The following is a 22,444-nucleotide window of genomic DNA, read 5'->3' as shown; positions in this document are numbered from 1 at the left end:
CGGAGGTCATTTAAAGGGGTATGAGGAAAAGAGACATATTACTTCATCAGATCTTCACCCAGTTCTGCCTCTGACATTCTTTCAAACAGCATTTCTTTGTTTCTTTCTGTAAAACCAGTGGGTTTTGTTAATTGAAAATATATGTCTATATCCTCAATATATCTGTATATCCAGAACACTTGGTTTTTGGGGTTTAGTTAATGGTCATATACTCTTATGTATGTACATGAGAATACTCTAGTACATATAGAACACTGCTTTTTAGTTAATTGGTAATATGTCTGTATATTGATATACACATATACAGAAATACTCCGGTATCTCTAGGACACTGTTTTCTCAGCTCCTCAGTACAGGCAGATTTTGTTTCCTCCTGCCTCCCTGTGTAATAAGAAGGTGGTCCAGCAGGTTCTCTCCACCTCCTTGCTTTTTTTCCCCTTAATGCTTTGGCAAAGGGCTTTATAGCATATTACCCTGGCATGCGCCCTTGCTTTGATCTGAATTTTCCCTGTGTTCTGTTGTCTGGTTGTGCAGCCCAGCTCAATGGCTCCTCTTACAGGACTGCTGGAAAACAGATCACCTTTTATCGTCGTCATACCCAGAGAGAGGAGGAAGCTCTGCAGGTTCCCACAGACTTTGGCTCTGTGGGACTGACTGCCTGACTTTGTTGTCTTGGTGAAGTTGTGAGGAGTCACAGTTAATGTGGACCAATCAAAAAGAAGCAACTGTAATAGCACCAGCTATTCCTTGCTGTTTCTCTTGGACCTTTTTCTCTTTTAAACCAGATTTTATAAGTTTTAGAAGACAGTTGCATTTTCAGTTTCTTTTTTACACTTATAATTTTGCAGAGTGACAGGAAATTAGCTAAACTCTGTTACTATAAGAAACATACTTCCAGGGCTTCCCTGATGGCGCAGTGGTTGAGAGTCCACCTGCCAATGCAGGGGACACGGGTTCCTGCCCCGGTCCGGGAAGATCCCACATGCCGTGTAGCGGCTGGGCCCGTGAGCCATGGCCGCTGAGCCTGCGCATCCGGAGCCTGTGCTCCGCAACGGGAGAGGCCACAACAGTGAGAGGCCCGCGTACCGCAAAAAAAAAAAAAAAGAAACATACTTCCAAAATATATTTTTCTTATGATCTTTTGATTCAAAATAGCAACGGTAAAAAAAATTAAGGGGAGCTTATTAGAGAATATGAATAGTTGAATTGACTCAGTTTTAAGATTCTCTTTAAGATTATTTTTTAATCACGTATATTTTAATTCCTGGTAGTTTTCAGTGCAAAATGAAAGCTAAACTAAGCAGTCTTCCATAGCATCTGTTTATGTATATTCCATCTGTTAAAAACATTTGCTTTTAATTTGAAGGGGAAATTTTCCATTTGGTTGGAACGGGATCCATTATTCTTGGTAAAAATCTTACCTTATGTTAACATGATCAAATTCTTTTTTTGTAAAAGTAAAAATTAATAAAAGTTGATTTTTCAATTTGGAGTTTTGGTTTTATGATGTAAGATTTAAGTAAAATTTTAATGTAAATGAATTTAACTCAAAATAAGCTAACTTAAAAATGAGGGCTTCATTAACTACATTAAGTAGTGTCACTAATATTGAAGCAACCCCAATAACTTATGAACTGCCTGCATAAGTTTTTGGTTTTCTTTTCTTTTTTTTTTTTAGAAATCCCCTTAAAACAAATCATAAGGGGAAGTCGTAGATAAACAGCATAGTGTAACCGGAATTATCACTGAAATAGGCTTGCATAGTGCCACAGTATTGTGGAACTTTAATTTTTCAAGAGCGACTTAGCTATTGTTTGTATCAACAAAGGAAACTAAAAACATCCTGGCCTTGTTGTTCAGCATTCTGTTAATCAAAATCTTTACCAACCCATAGTTTAGCATTTTTGTAGTATGATGATTGAAGAAAAATTCCAAAGTAATATCTATATTGTCAAAATAGGTTACATTATTTTAAATGCTGTTTTAGTAATAAATATAATCGTTATATTCATTAGAAATATTAATATTGTTATGTTAGTGATTGTAATAGTATATATGATGACACTTTGTTACTAAACTGGGATACATTATCCTCCCAGCATTTTCTATCAGTAATTGTTTTCCGGGAATTCCCTTGATGGTCCAATGGTTAGGACTCTGCACTTGCACTGCAGGAGGCACAGTTTCAATCCCTGGTTGGAGAACTAAGATACTGCATGCAGCATGGCCAAAAAATAATAATAATAATAATAATGTTTTCTGTTTCAAATGGCAGTTTATTCTAAAATCAGTAATAAAGTAACGTCATTATAATGTATTAGCAGTTTAAACTATATGAAATTGCCATTTTTTAGATTGGGGAGTAGTCAAAAATCAGTGGTTTCATATGGTTCAATCACTTTGAACTCTTAGCAGTTCTTTCTGGTATTTACCTTTATATTTATTTCATTTTTAATGTTTAAACTGCTATTCCTTGATTTTCCATCTTTGGATATTATCTATGGAGTTTTATTTTGGAAGTTGAGGACTTAGTTGTCCCACACAACCATCCTTCCATCCCCCACTCATATCTATACTTTACAGTTTCCAGTCAAGTCAGTATTCAGTATTTATATGACTGTGACAATGTACCTATAATTCACAGATGAGCCATGTAGGATACGTATTACGTTTTCTTTCTTGTAAAACTTTTTTTTTTTTTTGCGATAAGCGGGCCTTTCACTGCTGTGGCCTCTCCCGCTGCGGAGCACAGGCTCCGGACGCGCAGGCTCAGCGGCCATGGCTCACGGGCCCAGCCACTCTGCGGCACGTGGGATCTTCCCGGACCGGGGCACCAACCCGTGTCCCCTGCATCAGCAGGCAGACTCTCAACTACTGCGCCACCAGGGAAGCCCTCTTGTACAACTTTTGTTTCTACTGAGTTAAACAACTGCCACTTTTGTTTGTTTTTCATTTGCCTAGTTTTCCTTTTACCAGTCACAAAGTTATCCTCAAATTCTATGACAGAACCTATCGTCTTTCAATATTTTCAGGTAATCTGTTTCATTTCTTTTTCCTAGCTGTTATATAGGACTTCCCTTTTTATCATCTTGTGAATTCTCTTTGCTTTCCTCCTATGTTGGATCCTTGATTTCCTGGATCCTGTGTCTTCCTAATTCTTTAGTAGCTTCCTGAGAAAGGGCATCTACAAACTCTGAAATTCATTCCTGAATTCAGAAGTTGCATATGTGAAAATGTCCTCATTTTACCGTCACACTTGAATGGTCGTTTCGCTGGATATTGAACTCTAGACGAAAATTATTGTCCCTCTTTTGAAGGCTTCTAGTATTACTATTAAGAAGTGCAATGCCATTCTAATCCCCATTTCCCTTTTTCCTCCCACTCTGGAAGACTTTAGGATCTTCTGTTTATCCCTGGTGTTCTGACATTTCATGGTGTTCCTCGAAACATCTTTTTTTTTCCTTTTGCTCGTAAGGGCAGATAATATTTTCTCCAAATACCTATATATATGTACACACAGACATACACACCATCTCACCCAATATGCTATTCATTATCGTGTTGACATGCCTCCATCAAGAGATGTGGTCTTTGTTTCCTCTCCTTGAACCTGTGCAGGCATAAATGCTCCCCAGGATGTTTTGGGTCTTGAGCCAACATCATGGTTTAGGAGTACAGTTGGATGATCAAAAGCAACCACCTTTAATTTTTGTTTTTTACTTTTAAATGGAATCATCAGTTTACTTTTAACTGGAAATATCAGTTAACACCAGAGAAAGTTTCTTCCAGCACTGAAATATAATCACCTCTGGAATCTACACAGCCATCAGTTACATTTTTTAAAAATCTACTTTAGGAAGTGACAGAACCATTTATGACCAAAAAGAAACAATCTATAAGCTTCATGGTTAAATATGTCATGACTAAAGACAAATACATTATTGGCAAGAATTTCTGTGATAAGAAGATGGAGGCAAATGGAGTTACATAGACCATGGCTTGTTTGGACATTGTCAGTGACTTAGTGTTTATCTCATGGATACACATTTTTTAATATTTTTTTACCCATGAATTTTTTTCTATTTACAGCTGCTTTATTCCTCATCTAGCTTTCCCATAGGTGCACATAAGTGGTTGAATATTTCTAGAGAACTTCAGATTCATGAGCAAAAATCTGTAGTAGACTCTCATCACTGCCCCAAAAAACTACCAGATTCTTAATAAGATTTTTTTGCCTATAATTATTTAATGTCTCCCCAGTCTTTACACTCATGAGCAGCCGACCCCTCCCCATCCCGGTAAGCAGGCCGCATACTTCACTGAGGGTTTAGAAGTTATCAGACAGATACCCCTCATCCTCCCTTCACCAAATCTATAAATCCACCTTCCTTAGGATTCCTGTTTCCTTGCTGTCAGAAGCCAACTTGCCTCCCCACCATATTCCACCTCATAGCTAGTCAAGAACTTGACTTCTGCATTTGTGCCCTCTATCACATCCTCAACGACTTTCCAGGGCACCACCCATGTCAGCATACATACATGCTCTGATATTTCCCATCTTCAAAAACAGAACAAAAAATTACAACGAAACAACTTTCCCCTGACCTTATATCCATCCCCTTCTGTTTACCTTCATGGTTAAATGTTTCAAAAGAATAGTCTACATTTCCTCCCTATCTCTTCTGTACTATGTATCACTGTCTGAAATTCTGTTGTTGACTGAATATTTTTGCCTCTTGCCTACGCCCCACACTGGAAAGTCGGCTCCAGGAAAGCAGGGAACTCATCTATCCTGTTTACCACTATGTTCCTAGGACAGCAGTTGACACAAGTACCTACTCAATATATGGGCAAAAAAGGCATAACTGACATTTTTAACCTGGTAGAATAGCTCTTTTTAAAAATTTCTAACAAGAAAATCAATTTTCATTTATTTTTTAAATTATTCTCTACTTTTTGCTACACTTGAAAACTGAAAAATTATAAAGACTGTATTAATGATTGAATTTTACCTATGTTACATTACATTTCATTCTTTCACAAGTATAATTAACATTGGCAGTCTTGCACCTAGATTCTGCAGTCAGACTGATTGGAGTTGAATTCTAGCTCTTTCACTTTTTGCCATGTGACCTTGGGCAGGTTTCCTAACCTGTTTCCTCATCTGCAAGATAGAAATAAGAATAGCACCCACCTCATATGTTGGTTTTGTGTGTCAAATTAGATAACGTGTAAAATGCTAAACTCAGTACTTGGCATGGCGGTTAATGCAACGAAAAATAATTATAGTTATTGTTTGTATATGCTTCTCTGGTTTCTAATATTTGATCTGACTTGGTCACTGTAATATTTTTGTTTGAAGTACTTATATCTCCTAGAGTATATTGGCTATGAATGTGACTCTCCTGTTTTTAGTTTTGTGGGCTTTTTCTGATTCCTTGCCTCTCTATTCCCCAGATTACCCCACATGATAGATGATCTGCAGTTGACAGATGAGCACCCTATAGCACTTCCCAGCAATTTGGTCATTTGAGAAATCATTTTGGTCACTTGATAAAATATTTTTATTTCAAGCCAAGTTCTGTTCTTTGTTTATTTGGCCTGCCCAGAGGTAAGGCTCCTTCCACGTGTTAATTCATGTTATTCCTCATTAAGTTTTCTTATTTCTGGAAATGGAACTTTTAAAACACCCAGTATGTCATCAACAGATTTTTTTAAAGTAGCCATAAGATACTGTTCTTTTCACTTACTAGCTAGCTGGGAAGATAAATATATGTAGCAATACAAAATCCACTCTAAGGGCCACATTGAGGGATAAAGACAGGCTCTGTAGAAGTTCAAAGTAGGGAGAGTTATGTCCAACCAGCCTTAAGGGATTCTTAAAAGTTTTCTGCGTGTTAAATTATCTATACCCCTTATTATCTGTCTTGATTTTTAATTTTAGAAATTGTTTCTTAAAGTAATTGACTTAGCAGTTACTCTGCCCCTTTCTTTTCTTATCTGGGTAGGCAGTGGAGACTCCTCCAATTATCTGAGCATTTCAAACATCAGAGTGTAGTGTTGGGTAAATTTAGGATTCAAAAAGAATGCCAGATGGTTTGAAAAGAATTGTGAGCACTCAAACTAGTGCAGTCCGTTGAAAGCCAGCTGGCTGAGCCTTGTCTGCTGTGGAGGTGGGAAACAGACGCTTTCTTCAATGCCAGCTGGCCTAGGAACAACTGATCAGTGGCCTTACTTTTGGTTGGCCATGCCTGGGAAAGCCAGCCTGGGCCCTGCACCCGACGTAAGGACAGTATGACACCAGACAGTTGCTCTGCACCTCCATGGTGCTTGAGTTGGAACAAGCCTGAATGGCAAGGAAAGGAAGCTACTTTTTAGATAGCATTACAAGTGAACCTCATGTTAAGTTGTGATTTTGCTCTGAAAAAGTGTAATGAAACTTGAATTTTTATGGATTCAATGCTGTTAGGTGTATTAGTGTTGCTTACTACTATAGTAACTATAGTGAATGTTTTTATATTATAAATAACTTCCAGTTTACCTGCTTTCAGTTGTTCTTGTTTTCATTTATTGACTTTTCTTGAAGTGAGGTTTCCCTCTTCTTTTCATTTTCTTCTTCTTCTAAAGTTTTAGTCATTTGGATTAGTACAAATTTTCATCTTGTCGTAAAGCTTGGTCCTATAAACCATAGGCTTCTGTAGAACATTAATTATGTGTGTTGTCTTAAAATCTGTGTCTCGGGCTTCCCTGGTGGCGCAGTGGTTGAGTCCGCCTGCCGATGCAGGGCACACGGGTTCGTGCCCCGGTCAGGGAAGATCCCACGTGCCGTGGAGCGGCTGGGCCCGTGAGCCATGGCTGCTGAGCCTGCGCGTCCGGAGCCTGTGCTCCGCAACGGGAGAGGCCACAGAAGTGAGAGGCCCGCGTACCGCAAAAAAAAAAAAAAAAAAAAAAAAATCTGTGTCTCATTTTGTCTGTTATTTATGTTTTCCTAACTAGACGGGTGTTTGTATCAGATACAGTTCTTCTTTAGGAAACTTAATGTCATAATGTTTAACTGAGAACAAAAGAAGTACAAATATGGCACTGCAAGTATAATGAGCATTCAGTTCATTTGATGACAGTGTTAATAACTTCACCAACAGTCTATCAGTATGCTTTATGTTATCTTAAAATATTTTTTTATTTGGAGATGGAATGGTGCTGCAATACTTGTATGTTAACTTCATCTAGGCAAACCAAAAAATTATAAATTACCTGTGTCTCTTTATTGTTCTCTCCCAATTCTGAGCATGAAAAATTTTGCTCAGTGGTATAAACTTGAAATATCCAAATAGGCTCTTCATCTTGGACTAAAAGAAAGAGTTTGGCAAATAATGAAACACTGAAGTATGAGCTAATATAGTTTATGGAAAATTGGTGGGAAGGTAAATCAAAGGTGTTGGCTTTCATTCTTTTCCTTTAGTGCAAAAGAAATTGCAAAACTTCCTCAGAGATATGTTGGAAATCTCATGCCTTGCTATAATTAAATAAAAATTTTTACTTAAACTTATTGATTGTCCCTGAAAACAGTCCAGAGGAAATTTTGTGGTAGTGAGAAAGATTTTTTTTGTATCATAGAACAGTGTATCAATAGCCAGGGGAAATATTGTACCCAGAAAATCATCTTTCACATTAGCTAACCTATAGTAAAAACCTTTTATGTTAGTATCTTTAAATGTACTGCTTATTTACTCCTTACAGCAACCGTCAAAGGGTTATTTATGGATGATAAAACAAATGGTCAAAGAAGTAACCTGTTCAGGTTCACAAGGTCAGGAGCCAGGTTTAGAACCCAGGCCCTCATTCTCCAACCCACCAAGTGTCTCAGTTGATATTGTCAACTTTCACAAGCTTTTTTTTTTTTTTTTTTACATCTTTATTGGAGTATAATTGCTTTACAATGGTGTGCTAGTTTCTGCTTTATAACAAAGTGAATCAGTTATACATATACATATGTTCCCATATCTCTTCCCTCTTGTGTCTCCCTCCCTCCCACCCTCCCTATCCCACCCCTCTAGGTGGTCACAAAGCACCAAGCTGATCTCCCCATGCTATGCGGCTGCTTCCCACTAGCTATCTATTTTACGTTTGGTAATGTGTATATGTCCATGCCTTACTATTCATATGCTATCCTGCAATGGCACTTTTGGATGACTTTTTTTTTTTAGGCCGCACCAAGCAGCTTATGGGATCTTAGTTCCCCGACCAGGATTGAACCTGGGCCACAGCAGTGAAAGCGCCGAGTCCACTGGACTGCCAGGGAGTTCCCTGGAACACTATTGATAAAGGAAATTGAGACCTTTGCAGAAAATGGCTAGAGAATAAGGAGAGATTTGGGGAGCATATATATTTTTTATTTCTTCTGATATTCTTGAAGTAATTAACCATTGCTGAACTACTGCAGTAAATAAAAGTGAGGTAAATAAAAATGACTTGTTAGAAAGGGGCAAAGGGGCTGCGTAGTTTTCTAGCATTGCTGTAACAAATTACCACATAATTGATGGCCTGAAACAGTAGAAATTTATTCTCTCACAGTTCTGGAGGCCAGAAGTCTGAAATCAGAGTGTCAGCAGAGCTGCTGCACTCCCTCCAAAAACTAGGAGACAATCCTTCCTTGCTCCTTCCAGCTTTTGGTGGCTCCACACATTCCTTGGCTTTTGGCTGTATAACTACAATCTCTGCTTCCATGTTCACATGGTCTTCTCTTCTTTCTCTCTCTTATAAAGACACTGTCATTGGGTTTAGGGTCCACCTGGATAATCCAAAGCTCACAGCACTCAGTTCAAAATGCAGCTGTGAATTCTGTTTTCTGTGTTTTAGTTTTCTCTATTTCAGTTCACTACCACCATCTATTTAGAACTTCAGAATTATATAAAAGCATGACACAGTTCTGAGGAGAGGAAACAGTTGCATTCCTAAAAGTTTTTTTTAATGTATCCTGTAAAACTGCTTGTTCTTTGCTATGGGTTTTCAGTAGTATAAGCTACCTCAGGAATAAAACTTTATATTTCATAGCTGTCTGACTGTCTTAATCTGTTCTGGCTGCTATAACAAAATACCATAGCCTGGGTATCTTACAAACAGAAATTTCTCATAGTTCTGGAGGCTGGGAAATCCAAGATCAGGGTGGCAGCAGGTTCAGTGTCTGGGGAGGGCCGACTTGCTGGTGCATAGCCGGTACTTCTCACTGTCTTTTGCTATGTCCCCCCATGGTGGAAGGGGTGAAGAAGCCATCTGGGGTCCTTTTTTTTTTTTTTTTTTTTGCGGTACGCAGGCCTCTCACTGCTGTGGCCTCTCCCGTTGCGGAGCACAGGCTCCGGACGCACAGGCTCAGCAGCCAAGGCCCACGGGCCCAGCCGCTCCGCGGCACGTGGGATCCTCCCAGACCGGGGCACAAACCTGTGTCCCCTGCATCGGAAGGTGGACTCTCAACCACTGCGCCACCAGGGAAGCCCTGGGGTCCTTTTTATTGGGGCCACTTGTATAAGGGTACTAATCCCATTCATGAGGGCGACACCCTCATCACTTAATCACTTCTAGATACCATCACATTGGGGATTTGGTTTCAGTATGTGAATTTGGGGAGGACGTGTCATATAGCACAGTCGATAGCACTAACCATATAAAAAGGGAAAATTTATGTTTTCCATATAACTAATTCGATTTCTAAATAAGCAACTGCCACATAAATTTTTTTCATTGATCCATTTATTTTCTACCCAAGATTAATATTACTTAATAGATTTACCTGTACTGTTTTTCAGGGTTCTCTGCTAGTGAGATTCTTCTTTTTAATTTTTTTTTTATTATAAGAAATTGTAAATACACTCAAAAGTAGAAAAATAGTACAACATACGCCCATATGCCCATCACTCAGATTCTACTGTTATCAAGATTTTGCCACATTTGTTTCATTTATCCTTTTTTCTTTTACCTTCTTTGCTGAGGTATTTTAAAGCAAATCCGAGACATTTTTGTACGTGTTTCCTGACATACTTCTATATGCATCTTTTAAAAATAAGAATGTTGTCTTACAGAACCAAAATGCTATTCTCATACCTAATAAAATTAACACTTACTCCTTGGTATCATCTAATAACTAGACCCTATTCACATTTGCCCAGTTGTCTCAAGGATATCTTTTTCAGAGATGGCTTGTTCACACCAGGATTCAAAGTCCACAGATCACATTTGGTCATTTTGTCTCTCATGCCTATTTTGATCTAGGGTAGTTCCTCCTACCTCCCTCTCTCTCCACTTTTTTTGTGTGTCGTGGACTATTTACAGGAACCAGGTCAGTTGTCCTGTGGAACTTCTCGCATTTGGGATTTGTTCACTTAAATCGCAGTGTCAGTTTGTTGCTCTGTTCCCTGTATTTCCTACAAATGGAAGTTAGCTCTAGAGGCTTGATTAAAACAGATTGAAGTTTTTTGGCAAGAAATGCTTAGGAGATGCTTAATGTTGCATCACATCCAGAGGCCTGCTGTGTCTGGCTACCCTACTTCTAGTGATGCTAAAAGACCCCATTGATGATCATGTCACCGTTCTTTGTGGCAAAATGGTGATTTTCTAATCCTGTCCTCTCTTCCACATTTATTAGCAGTTCTGTAAAGAAGACCTTTATCTTATCAACTAAGACTGTTTGGGGTTACTCTGAAATACATTTTGTATGAGAGACTGCCAAGTAATCTTACAATGTTATGCTCTTGATAAAAGATAATGAGTTTGAATCAGAATAAAAGGAATTGTGTTAATCTTTTGTTTTAGTGAGTGTTACAATGAAATTGAGTACTGTAGTAAAATATGAATGATTGTTTTCCTTTTACAATTGAGAATGTACACTCTAATTGCTCTGAAAGTTAAAGATAGAGGTAAATGAAAGTCTTTTATAAATTAGAATCAGCAGTGGAGAGGAAAGAGTACTAACTAGAATTTAAAAATTGGAAGGGAATATAGCCAAATTTTTGTAATAACTATAAATGGAATATAACCTTTAAAAATTATGAATCGGGACTTCCCTGGTGGTCCAGTGATTAAGAATCCACCTTCCAATTCAGGGGATGTGAGTTCGATCCCTGGTCAGGGAACTAAGATCCCCCATGCCACGGGGCAACTAAGCCCACACGCCCTGGAGCCCACGTGCCACAGCTAGAGAGCCTGTATGCTGCAACTACTGAGCCCGCGCACTCTGGAGCCCATTCGCCACAACTAGAGAGCCCACACACCACAGTTACTGAGCCCGCATGCTCTGGAGCCTATGAGCCAAAACTAGAGAGCCTGCACACCGCAACTACTGAGCCCACGTGCTCTGGAGCCCATGTGCCATAACTAGAGAGAAGCCCACGCACTACAATGAAAGATCCCACATACTGCAACGAAGATCTTGCATGCTGCAACTAAGACTCAATGCAGCCAAATAAATAAATAAACATTTTTTAAAATTAAAAAAATGAAAATTATGAATCACTATATTGTATACCTGTAACTTATACAATATTGTACACCAACTGTACTTCAATTTTTTAATTAATTAATTTTTAAAAATTGGGAGATTTCCAGAGTCAGTATGACCCAGCCCCTGAATGTCTAATCCATTCACTCTTCTTAGACTGGGCTTTTCACATATGTATATCCCTAACATATTGTCAGTATTTTTGTGAAATTGTATGTAGACTAAAGAAATCAAGGTGATGTATTATAGAATTAATTATTAAATATTTTTAAAGGCAGGGAGAATTCTTCACTGAATATCATTCTTTTACTTTAAATTGTACTTTATGGGAAAAAATCCTTTGATCACCATTTCTCATAATACCTCTTGTTTAACCTCATGTCTTCACATTCTTATTCAGTAAAATTACTGAATAAAGTAATGCGAATATAAAGCCCTACTTATTTTTCTTGCTCCATTTTACCTTAAGCCTGTTGTTTTTATTTATCTCCTGAATCTGTGTATTCTGGGGAAAGTAACCTTGATATCAAACGAAAGTTAAACAGGTCAGTGTTCTTAGCTTAGTGACCATCTCTAGAGAGCCTCTAATTGTATTTGAGAAGACCGTTAAATGTATGTGCTATTATGGTTTCTCCATAGGCAAAATCTTGCTATGATTATGCTGTTAATTTTAAAATAATAATACTGTGGGTCTTTTCTGAAAGATAAAGAATGCCTTTATAAAGGGATGCCTCAAAAGACCATAGATAAGATCAATATACTTATTTTTAGTCAGTTGAGCTGATTATTCCTTATCAGGACTCTAAAATGGTTTTAGTGCTGAAAACTATGTTTTCCTACCTATTGAATTAAAACAGATGCTTGTGGAACACCTACTCTATGCAAGTCTTTATGCTAGGTGCTGAGTAGTAGGGTTCATTTCACTATTCAGATAAAGAAGATAGGAAGTACGTACTTCTTCCACACCTATTTATGATAAAAATTCTCCAGAAAGTGGGTGTAGAGGGAACCTACCTCAGCATAATAAAGGCCATATATGACAAACCCACGGCTAACATCATTCTCAACAGTGAAAAGCTGAAGGCATTCCCTCTAGGATCAGGAACAAGACAAGGATGCCCACTGTCACCGCTTTATTTATTTATTTATTTATTTATTTTTGACTGTGTCGGGTCTTAATTGCTGCACACAGGACTTTTCGTTGCAGCGTGCAGGCTTTTCTCTAGTTGTGGTGTGTGGACTCCAGAGTGCACCAGCTCAGTAGTTGTGGCATGCGGGCTTCTCTAGTTGTGTATGGACTCTGTAATTGTGGCACGCGGGCTCTCTAGTTGTGGCACAGGGGCTCAGTTGCAGCACGTGGATTTAGTTGCCCCATGGCATGTGGGCAGGGAGTAGTAGTTCCCTGGCCAGGGATCAAACCCGTGTCCCCTGCATTGGAAGGCAGATTATTAACCACTGGACCACCAGGGAAGTCCCCACTGTCACCACTTTTATTCAACATAGTTTTGGAAGTCCTAGCCACAGTCATCAGAGAATAAAAAGAAATAAAAAGAATCCAAATTGGAAAGGAAGGAGTAAAACTGCCACTGTTTGCAGATGACATGATACTATACATAGAAAATCCTATAAGATGCTACCAGAAAACTACTAGAGCTCATCAATGAATTCGGTGAAGTTGCAGGATACAAAATTAATACACATAAATCTCTTGTATTCCTATACACTAACAACAAAGTATCAGAAAGAGAAATTAAGGAAACAATCCCACTTCCCATCACATCAAAAAGGATAAAGCACCTAGGAATAAACCTACCTAAGGAGACAAAAGACCTGTACTCTGAAAACTATAAGACGATGATGAACGAAGCCGAAGATGACACAAACAGATGGAAAGATATACCATGTTCTTTGATTGGAAGAATCAATATTGTCAAAATGACTGTACTACCCAAGGCAATCTACAGATTCACTGCAATACCTGTCAAATTACCAATGGCATTTTTCACAGAACTAGAACAAAAAATCGTTTAATTTGTATGGAAACACAAAAGACCTCGAACAGCCAAAGCAATCCTGAGAAAGAACAATGTAGCTGGAGGAATCACACTCCCTAACTTCAGACTATACTACAAAGCTACAGTCATCAAAACACTATGGTACCGATGCAAGGACAGAAATACAGATCAATGGAACAGGATAGAGAGCCCAGAAATAAACCCATGCACCTATGGTCACTTAATCTACAACAAAGAAGACAAGAATATACAATGGAGAAAAGACAGTTTCTTCAATAAGTGATGCTGGGAAAACTGTACAGCTACATGTAAAAGAATGAAATTGGAACATTCCCTAACACCATACACAAAAATAAACTCAAAATGGATTAAAGACCTATGTGTAAGGCTGGATACTATAAAACTCTTAGAGGAAAACATAGGCAGAACTCTCTTTGACATAAATGGCAGCATTGTCTTCTTTGACCCACCTCCTAGAGTAATGAAAGTAAAAACAAAAATAAACAAATGGGACCTAATTAAACTTAAAAGCTTTTGCACAGCAAAGGAAACCATAAACAAAATGAAAAGATAGTTCACAGAATGGGAGAAAATATTTGCAAAGTGATCAACAAGGGATTAATCTCCAGAATATATAAACAGCTCATGCAGCTCTATATCAAATAAACAAACAACCCAATCAAATAATGGGCAGAAGATCTAAACAGACATTTCTCCAAAGAAGACATACAAAAGCCAAAAAGCACATGTAAAGATGCTCAACACCACTAATTATCAGAGAAATGCAAATCAAAACTACAGTGAGGTATCACCTCACACCAGTCAGAATGGCCATCATCAAAAAGTCTACAAACAAATGCTGGAGAGGGTGTGGTGAAAAGACAACCCTCCTCCACTGTTGGTAGCGATATAAATTGGTACAACCACTATGGGTAACAGTATGGAGGTTCCTTAAAAAGCTAAAAACAGAACTACTGTATGATCCAGCAATCCCATTCCTGGGCATATATCTGGAGAAAACCATAATTTGAAAGGATACGTGCACCCCAGTATTCATTGCAGCACTAAATACAATAGCCAAGACATGGAAGCAACCTAAATGTCCATCGACAGAGGAATGGATAAAGAAGGTGTAGTACATATATACGATGGAATATTACTCAACCATTAAAAAAGAATGAAATAATGCCATTTGCAGCAATATGGATGGACCTAGAGATTATCATACTAAGTGAAGTAAGTCAAACATAGAAAGACAAATATATCACTTATATGTGGAATCTAATTTTTTTAAATGACACAAATGAACTTATTTACAAAACATAAACAGACTTACCGATATCAAAAACAAATTTATGGTTAGCAAAGGGAAAAAGGTGGGTGGGGGGTAGGAGGGATAAATCAGGAGTTTGGGATTAATATACATGCACTACTATATATGATAGCTAACTAACAAGGACCTACTGTATAGCACAGGAAACTCTACTCAATATTCTGTGATAACCTTTATGAGAAAAAACCTAAAAAACAATGAATATACGTATAACTGAATCACTTTGCTGTACACCTGAAACTAACACAACATTGTAAATCAACTACACTCCAATAAATTTTTTTTTAACTATAAAAAAAAAAAAGAACATCTTTTTTTCAAAGAACCCTCTGGGAGTATGTGTTTCAACTGTGTTGACTTCTTGCCCTCATTTAATGAAGCCAGAAGCCCCTGGGCTTGTGCCGTACCATGAAGCCTTTGTCCGGTTCCCCTGTTTTTAAGTGTTGTATGGGCTAGAAAGAGCCCAAGGATTAGTGGGGTTGAAGCTCTGCTCTTTATTTTTTTATTTAATTTTTATTTTATATTGGAGTATAGTTGATTTACAATGTTGTGTTAGTTTCAGGTATACAGAAATTGATTCAGTTATATATATACATATATCCATTCTTCTTCAGATTATTTTCTATATAGATTATTACAGAATGTTGAGTACAGTTCCCTGTGCTATACAATAGGTCCTTGTTGATTAGAAGCTCTGCTGTTCAGAGGCCACAAAGCTTGTATATTCTCCTTTCTTATCTTATGCCAGAAACAAGGGTGGTTTTTGTCTATTTAGGAATATTGCAGTTATTTCATCCAGTATGCTGCTTGGATTTACCATCTTACCTTTATTCATGTCAATAAATATTTACTGAGTATCTTCTAAGTGCCAGGTATTGATTAATCTGAATTTATAGAAATCACACATCTGGTGGGAAGACACTCTTGTTGAATAACTCCACTACATTTAATGAAGTTAAGGGGTACTTCACATCTGGATTTATTAGATCTGAGGTTATAATTTTAATATTCTTTTTCTGACATTTTATGTATTATCTGACTTAAAAGTTTCTGTAAAGCTGAAGAAAATTGGCTCGTCATGAGGAACTTCAGGACTTTCTTCAGGCTAAGAAAACTAACCACAAATGCAGTGAAATCATTGGAGCAGAGGCTGCATTTAGATTTTATTCAGACTAACTTCTAACTCTTGAAAACCTAAGCATATATTTTTGCACAGTAAGTTACAAGTTTATTTTCATACAAGCAAACAAGAAGTAAGGTGATGTAGTGGAAAGCATGTGGGATTTGAGTAAGTTCTGGCCCTACTGTTTGTTAACTGTGTGGCTTTGGTGAACCACTACCTCTCTTAGCCTGAAAAGGGGTAATTATAATGGAATGCTTCAGAGTTATTGAATTTATAATTTAATAACTTCAGAGTTATTGTGAGTGTAGTTTATCTCCTTTAATAAAGTGCTCTCCTAATGATTGTTGTTAGGCAAGGGGTGGGACAATGGAAAGAGTGAACACAAGAACAATCTTCGCTACATTTCAGTTCTCTCCTTTTTATAAATACGAGACCAGTTATGCCGCCATTTTAACCTGGCTGCCGAGCTGTGGCTGGTTAGAGGTTCCATTCTGGTAGTGGCCAGATGATATAAAAAATTGTTACGACTGAACTGTACTACATACTTTCTTAAATTTTTAGGAGATTCTGGATATGTCGTTTCTGATGGTTATCTTAAGTCAGTTTTCTTCCCCCCGCCTTTTTTTTTTTTCAGGAAGTAACTTTTTAAAAAACATTGAGGTATAGTTGATTTACAGTATTATATTACTTTCAGATGTACAACATAGAGATTCAAAAATTTTATAGATTATATACCATTTAAAGTTATTATAAGGACTTCCCTGGTGGCACAGTGGTTAAGAATCCACCTGCCAATGCAGGGGAAATGGGTTCGATCCCTGGACCAGGAATATCCCACATGCTGCGGAGCAACTAAGCCCGTGCACCACAACTACTGAGCCTGTGCTCTAGAGCCCACGAGCCACAACTACTGAAGCCTGCATGCCTAGAGCCTGTGCTCTGCAACAAGATAAGCCACCACATTGAGAAGCCCACGCATTGCAATGAAGAGTAGCCCCTGCTCACCGCAACTAGAGAAAGCCCGCACACAGCAATGAAGACCCAATGCAGCCATAAATAAATAAATAAATAAATAAATTTTTTTAAATGATAAACTTATTATAAAATATTGGCTATACTCCCTGTGCTGTACATTATACCCTTGTACCTTATTTATTTTATACATAGTAGTTTGTACTTCTTAATCCCCTGCCTCTATCTTGCTCCTCCCTGCTTCCCTCTCCCCACTGATAACCACTAGTTCTCTGTATCTGTGCGTCTGTTTCTGTTTTGTTTTGTTCACTAGTTGTATTTTTTTAGATTCCACATATAACTGATAACATACAGTATTTGTCTTTGTCTGATTTATTTCACTTAGCATAGTGCCCTCAAAGTCCATCCCTGTTGTTAGAAATAGCAAGATTTTACTCTTTTTTATGGCTGAGTAATATTCCATTGCATATATATACCACATCTTCTTTATTCATTCATCTGTTGATGGACACTTTAGGTTGCTTCCATATATTAGCTATTGTAAATAATGCTGCTGTGAATGTTGGAGTGCATGTATCTTTTCGAATTGGTGTTTTGGGGGTTTTTTTTGATAAATACCCCAGAGTGGAATTGCTGGATCCTATGGTAGTTCTTTTTTAGTTTTTGGAGAAACCTCCATACTGTTTCGCATAGTGGCTGCACCAATTTGCATTCTCACCATGAGTGTACAGAGATTCCCTTTTCTCCATATCCTCGCCAATATTGTTATTTGCGATCTTTTCGATGATAGCCATTCTGACAGGTGTGAGGTGATACCTCATTGTGGTTTTGATTTACATGTCTCTGATGATTAGCAGTGTTGAACATCTCTTCATGTGCCCATTGGCCATCTGTGTGTCTTCTTTGGAAAAATGTCTATTCAGGTCTTTTGCCCACTTTTAATTTTTTTATTTGAATTTTATTTTATTTATTTTTTTATACAGCAGGTTCTTATTAGTTATCTATTTTATACATATTAGTGTATATATGTCAATCCCAATCTCCCAATTCATACCACCACCACCACCACCACCACCACCACCATCACCCCCACGTTCCCCCCTTGGTATCCATACATTTGTTCTCTACATCTGTGTCTCTATTTCTGCCTTGCAAACCGGTTCATCTGTACCATTTTTCTAGATTCCACATATATACGTTAATATATGATATTTGTTTTTCTCTTTTTGACTTATTTCATTCTGTATGACAGTCTCTAGGTCCATCCACGTCTCTACAAAATGACCCAATTTCATTCCTTTTTGTGGCTGAGTAATACTCCATTGTATATATGTACCACATCTTCTTTATCCATTTGTCTGTTGGTGGGCATTTAGGTTGCTTCCATGACCTGGCTAAATAGTGCTGGTAAATAGTGCTGCAATGAACATTGGGGTGCATGTGTCTTTTTGAATTATGGTTTTCTCCAGGTATATGCCCAGTAGTGGGATTGCTGGGTCATATGGTAATTCTATTTTTTAGTTTTTTAAGGAAACTCCATACTGTTCTCCATAGTGGCCGTATCATTTTACATTCCTACCAACAGTGCAAGAGGGTTCACTTTTCTTCTGCCCATTTTTTAATCAGATTTTTTTTGATGTTGAGTTGCACGAGCTATTTTTATATTTTGGATATTAACCCCTTATTGGTCATATCATTTGCAAATATTTCCCCCCATTCAGTAAGTTGTCTTTTTGTTTTGTCATTGGTTTTCTTTGCTGTGCTAAAGTTTTTAAGTTTAATTAGGTCCCACTTGTTTATTTTTGCTTTTGTTTCCTTTGCCTTAGGAGACAGATCCAAAAAAATATTGCTACAATTTATGTCAAAGAGTGTTCTACCTATGTTTTCTTCTAGGATTTTTATGGTTTCCAGTATTATATTTAGGTCTTTAATTGGTTTTGATTTTATTTTTGTATATGGTGTGAGAAAATATTCACATTTCATTCTTTTACATGTAGCTGTTCAGTTTTTCCAGCACCACTTTTTGAATAGACTGTATTTTCTCTGTTATATATTCTTGCCTTCTTTGTCATAGATTAATTGACTGTAAGTGCATGGGTTTATTTTTGAGCTCTCTATTCTGTTCCATTGATCACTGTGTCTGTTTTTGTGCCGGTACTATGCTGTTTTGATTACTGTAGCTTTGTGCTGTAGTCTGAAGTCAGGGAGCATGATACCTCCAGCTCTGCTCTTCTTTCTCAAGATTGCTTTGGCTATTCGGGGTCTTTCATGTTTCCACACAAATTTTATAATTATTTGTTCTAATTCTGTGAAAAATGCCATTGATATTCTCATAGGGATTGCATTGAATCTGTAGATTGCCTTTGACAGTATGGTCATTTTAACCATATTAATTCTTTCAATCCATGAACATGGTATATCTTTCCACTTGTTTGTGTCGTCTTCAATTTCTTTCATCAGTGTCTTACAGTTTTTTAACTACAGGTCTTTTACCTCCTTAGTTACATTTATTCCTAGGTATTTTATTCTTTTTGATGCAATGATATATGGTATCATTTTTAATTTCTCTTTCTGATAGTTCTTTGTTAGTGTATAGAAATGCAATAGATTTCTGTGTACTAATTTTGTATCCTGCAGCTTTACCAAATTCGTTGATGAGCTCTAGTAGTCTTCTGGTGGTGTCTTTAGGGTTTTCTATGAATAGTATCATGTCATCTGCAAACAGGGACAGTTTTACTTCTTCCTTTCCAATTTGGATTCTTTTTCTTTTTCTTCTCTGATTGCTGTGGTTAGGACTGCCCACCCCCCTTTTTAAACAGCTTTATTGAGAAATAATTTATATCCCATATAGTTCACTCATTTAAATTTTACAATGCAGTGGCTTTTGGTGTATTCACAAAGTTGTGCATCCATTATCATAATCAATTTTAGACCATTTTCGTTATCATTATCCCCAAAAGAAACCCTGCTCCCATAACCATCATTCCCTAATACTGCCACCATCCCCTCACATACACCATTCCTACCCTTAAGAAATCACTAACATACTCTTTCTCTTTCTATAGATTTGCCTATTCTGGGCTTTCATATAAATGGAATCATACAATATGTGGTCCTTTTTGACTGGCTTCTTTTACCTAGCATGGTCTTTTCAAGATCTATCCACGTTCCCTTTTTGTTACATTAAGATTCTTAGAAGCACACCAACTTATCCTGTAGGAAGAAGAGATAAAGTGACTTTTTTTTTTTTGTGGCATGCGGGCCTCTCACTGTTGCGACCTCTCCTGCTGCGGAGCCCAAGCTCCAGACATGCAGGCTCAGCGGCCATGGCTCACAGGCCCAGCTGCTCTGCGGCATGTGGGATCTTCCCATAACGGGGCACGAACTCGTGTCCCCTGCATCAGCAGGCAGACTCTCAACCACTGCGCCACCAGGGAAGCCCCAATAAAGTGACTTTTTAAAAATAAAGTTGATTGGTGTCCCATGACTGGTTGTCAGTTACAAATGATTAGAAAAGCCCTATAAACAGTTACTGTGGCTGCAAACCAAAGAATGGTGTTTCAATATAAAATGTGGAAAAGATTCATGTGCCAGTATTATTTTTTTTGTTGCATTTATGTACGTTAATAATGTCATGATTATTGGTACATCCCTCAGTACAAGTAATAATAATGTGTAACTCGGGGAAACTAGAGTTACACATTACAATGGGACTATTGTAACTAAAACCATTGCACCACTGTTATTTTTAATTGCTGTTTTCCTCTTGTAACTAATTTTTCTGCTGAGAGTTCTGCATAACTCAGTAATTATTCTGTAATGCCTATGGTTACATGTTACATGCAATTGTCTGTTGTTACATGCTACATTTTTAATTTTTATGTGAGCTTGATGAGCTAAGTGCTAGGTGTTTTATTTGGGGATAACCAATGATTATATGTTAGTATAAGTGAGTTATTAGAAACAAGATACATAGAAGTACAATCCACAGAGCATATTTCCCCCAAGTTTGTGGCTGCAGTTAAAAAAGCCAGGCTTTTGACTTTGAAAAACCCATCCTCTTTGTGCCTCAGGTTCTTCCTCTGCAAAGTGAGTCATTTGGACTACAACACTTAATTAAGGATGATGGTCTTTATGGTTCTGTGAAGATGTATATGTAAATGTATTATTGATGGTTCCAGACTACTTCCTATCAAGAAGATTGCATTGTACTGTGGAATTTCCTGTGTTCTACTTAGTTATCCAATGTGGTGCCATGACAGAAGGCTAATGACATGTCTTAACAAAAATCATATTTTTCTGAACTGGAATTAAGATCCATGATCTGATATTGCAAATGTCTATTAATACAAAATAATTTAAAATAGTACTCATCCAGAACATTTCTATATTAGATAGATGGGTTCAACTGTGAGTAACAAAAAACACAAAACAACAACTGGTTTAAAACAAGATTAAAATTTATTTCTCACTCATGTAAGAGTTGGCACTGATCTGATAGGGAACTTCATGGCATCATGAAGGGAACTTCATGACGTTTTACCAATTATCCCCTTTCCTTCTTAGTACTCTATTCTCCTCTTGAGTGTAAACCATATTCTTATTAAGCAAGATCATGGCATCCACATTACAGGGTGGAGAAAGGGATGAAGCAGAAGGTGGGAGGCACCTTCAGTGCTCTGTTAATCATGATTCCCAGACCCTTCTTTGTGAATCATCATGTGTGAATCCATGAAACATGTGGCCATGCACAGCTGCAGGGAAAGTTGGAAAGTGGAGCCATGTGCCCAGCTAAAACTCCTGATTAGAGTGGAAGACAGGGAAAAGAGATATTGGGGGGAAGGTGTCTCTGCTATCTGGATAGGCAAAAAGGAAAACCAAGGAGTGTTTGTTTGCCATTATATCTCTTCCACTAAAGAAGGAAGCTTCTGTGTTTTTAGATGCCAATACTGGTTCTCCAAATGGAACTGTCCTTTTAGAAGAGAAGAGCTGACAGTGTAATAGAAACATCTCAAGAATATGTCATTCTCAGGACTTCCCTGGTGGCTCAGTGGTTAAGAATCTGCCTTCCAGTGCAGGGGAGACGGGTTCAATCCCTGATCTGGGAAGATCCCACATGCCACAGAGCAACTAAGACTGTGCGCCGCAACTACTGAGCCTAGTTCTAGAGCCCACAAGCCACAACTACTGAGCCCATGTGCCACAACTACTGAAGTCTATGCACCAAGAGCCCCTGTTCCATAGGAAGAGAAGCCACCGCAATGAGAAGCCTGCGCACAGCAACGAAGAGTACCCACCGCGTGCAGCAACAAAGACCCGGTGCAGCCAAAAACTAATTAATTAAGTAAGTAAAAATAAATTTAAAAAGAACATGTCATTCTCTTTTCTGTAATTGGTTTAATGCATAAGATCTTCCAAGAGAGAACTGCTAGACATATTTCCTGGTTTGAATTCATCAGTTGATGTTAATGGTTTATGAGCTGGCCTCTTCTAGGTTTAGTTAGTGTAAA

At 37.8% G+C, this 22,444-nt stretch overlaps 1 protein-coding gene across 8 annotated transcripts in view; it reads left to right on the top strand.

Moving 5' to 3' along the window:
• RNF24 (ring finger protein 24) overlaps nt 1-22,444 on the top strand; it is a 141,987-nt gene that overhangs the window by 820 nt on the left and 118,723 nt on the right. Inside the window, exons 2-3 of one of the 8 annotated variants that reach the window (XM_049699503.1) lie at nt 5,458-5,611; nt 21,967-22,278. The exons of 2 other annotated variants lie outside the window; for them this stretch is intronic. The gene's annotated coding sequence lies outside the window, so the exon portion shown is untranslated. Of the gene's footprint in view, nt 1-5,457; nt 5,612-14,967; nt 22,279-22,444 lie in introns of those variants that run through there. 5 more of the 8 variants (XM_049699501.1, XM_049699502.1, XM_049699500.1 and 2 more) reach the window with 5 other exon arrangements.

The sequence above is a fragment of the Orcinus orca genome, chromosome 16, assembly GCF_937001465.1.
Source record: "Orcinus orca chromosome 16, mOrcOrc1.1, whole genome shotgun sequence".
Taxonomy (NCBI): Eukaryota; Metazoa; Chordata; class Mammalia; order Artiodactyla; family Delphinidae; genus Orcinus; species Orcinus orca.
This window is presented reverse-complemented; position numbering and strand designations above follow the sequence as displayed.